Genomic DNA, 2722 nt, shown 5'->3' with positions numbered 1-2722 from the left:
CAGTGTCTTGCTTGAAATATGATGCAGAAAGGAAGGAATAATGATGAATGAGAGATTAGGTGGATTTTTTATGCCCTGTCATGAATATGGCTGGGGCATATAGTGTTTGTCATGTCTGTCTTCCGTTCTTCCATCTGTCCCTCCATCACACTTTGTGTTTAGCTCTGTTCAAAGCTCAGTTCAAAGAGACGATCCAAGATATTTTCATTAAACTTCATATGCTGATAGATATTGATGAGCGCTATGCAACTGCATAATCATTTTTTGACCTTGAACTTTCATTTTACATTGACCTTACTTTTCTTAAATTAGTGTGTAGCCCAGTTTTAAACAAAGCATTCAGATGGTGTTATCAACATCACATGTTGATGCATACTAATGAGAGAACTGCATCACCATTTTTGACCTTGACGTCACTTATCCTTTATTAGTGTTTAGCTCAGTTTTAAAGATACCATTCAAGATATTTTTTATGAAACTGAACATTTACCTTACTTTCCCTGAATCGGTGACAAACATCATATGCAGATTCATAATGATAAAAAGAATTCAACTGCATCAACATTTTTGACCTTCACTTTTTATTTGACCTTAAACTCACCTTTGTCAAATAATTTTAAGTCATTTTTAGTAAAGAAATCATTGTAGATATTTTTATCAAACTTCATATGTTGATCACCATTGATGAGAGATATGTATCTGCATCATCATTTTTTACCTTGACCTTTGCTTTGACCTTGACCTCTTTTTTCCTAAATTAGTGTCAAACTTCATGAGCTGATACATATTGAGGTAGGCAATTCAACTATATTAACATTTTAACCTTGTCCATTTATTTGACCTTGACCTCACTTTTATCAATTTGTGTTTGAGTCAGTTTTAAAGAAACCATTTATAATATTTTTTCAACTTCATATGCTGATAAATACTGTTGAGAGCTTTTCAACTAAATCAAAAGTTTTGACCTTGGCATTTCCTTTGATTTTGACTTAACTTTAAAGAAATTAATGTCAAACTTCATATACGGAGTTTAGAAAAGAAAGAAGTTTTGGAACCAACATAATTTTATTACGTCACAACACTTCCGGAATCATATGAGATGCGTACTCCGAGCCCGATACGTCAGTGTACTTTTTGTCATAGAGAGTGGACGTGGTCTACTCTCGTTGTCAGTATTTGTTTGAAGTAGATAACTACGTGGTAGTTATCAATTTATATAACTACGCAGTAGTTATATTTTCGTTTATGTTGATTTTCGTTACAAGGTAACGAAATACTTTTTCTCCAGGTGGCTGGTGAATATTGTGAATTTGGTTTTGAGACTATAAGTGTGAAAAAATGGCGGGTGTTACGGAACGAGACTGCGCTGAAAAAGAAAAAAACAGACAAAGGAATCGTCTAGACGTTCCTCTAAGAAGTCTGATGAGAAAAAAGTTACAATTGAAGAAAGTGGTAGTTCTGTGTTAGAGAATACCAATAATGAGGAACGTACGGTTGGTAACATGTCGAATGCACCTGTCGTTACAGTTCCTACTCCCGGCATGACAGAGGTTATGACTTTGTTAAAGTCAATTAAAGAAAACCAAGATAGTCAAGACCGGAAAATTGAAAAGATGAACAATAGAGTTAATGAACTTTATTACGGTGACATTAACGAAATGGAAGAAGAAGAATTCTTAATGACGCATACAAATCAATCTGATGTTGAGGGTGAAAGTGAACCTCCTTGTAAAAAAAGTAAAGAGGAAGAAGAAACCTCTAGATTTAGACAACTTGGTGTAAAGTATAAAGTAAAGGAAGACTGTGACGAAAATGTAGATGAGGAATTGGCCTCAATGATTAATGAGCTTTTTAGAGAAAGTCTTAATGAGGACTATTTTAATGAACTGTTGAAAAGTATCAAAAGACCTGAAAATTGTACAGCTCTGATTAAAAATGAGTGAACCAAGCTATGTGGAGAATTCTCAATCCAGAGACACGTAATTGCGATTCAAAATTTCAGATTATTCAATCTGCTGTAATTAAAGCTTCGGTGAACTTGACAAAGTTGGCTAATAAACTGAATGAAATTGATTCAGAAGTCATAGATCAGAGTTTGATAACTTTGGCCACAGATGCGTTAGCTCTTCTAGGGCACACCAACAAACTTATAAATGTTAAACGCAAGGAACTCCATAGACCTGATTTAGGTAGAGAGTACTACCATCTTAGTTCACCTTCTCTACCTTTCTCAGAATTTCTTTATGGAGATGATGTGGCAAAATCTGCAAAAGAAATCCAAGATGTAAACAGAATAAGCAGTAAAGTACATGGAAAATTTCATAGAGGAAATTTCCGACCGTTTAGGGCACGGGGACGTCCCTATGGTAAAGGAACATTAGGACGATCACGGAACCAAAGAACTACTAGTACATGTAGTTGGGGTCGATGGTCAAACAGCTCTACCTCTAAAGACAGTTAAAAAAAACTCGAAAGGGGAGCGTAGCTCCAACAAATAGATGAACAGGTAAGTGGAAAATAAAATATTTTGTGCAGGAAGATTAAAAAAAATTCCTCTGAATGGCAAAAACTTACAGAAGATAAAGTCATCTTAGATATTGTTGAAAATTGTCATATTGAATTTGATGAAGAATTAGGTTTTCCATTTCAGAAAAGTATACCTCATTCTGTATTTGCAAAGTCTGAAATAGAAAAAATAAATAAGCAAATAAATGAATTTAGC

The 2722-nt window shown here is 34.3% G+C and overlaps 1 pseudogene; it reads left to right on the top strand.

Moving 5' to 3' along the window:
- The first annotated feature begins 1283 nt into the window (after positions 1 to 1283).
- On the top strand, positions 1284 to 2498 carry LOC134238189 (uncharacterized; annotated as a pseudogene).
- Positions 2499 to 2722: the final 224 nt, after the last annotated feature.

Source organism: Saccostrea cucullata, unplaced genomic scaffold (genome assembly GCF_032062105.1).
Source record: "Saccostrea cucullata isolate Sc308-1 unplaced genomic scaffold, CSIRO_AGI_Scuc_v1 ctg1076, whole genome shotgun sequence".
Taxonomy (NCBI): domain Eukaryota; kingdom Metazoa; phylum Mollusca; class Bivalvia; order Ostreida; family Ostreidae; genus Saccostrea; species Saccostrea cuccullata.
Note: the sequence above shows the minus strand (reverse complement) of the source record. Positions and strands in the feature narration are given on the sequence as shown.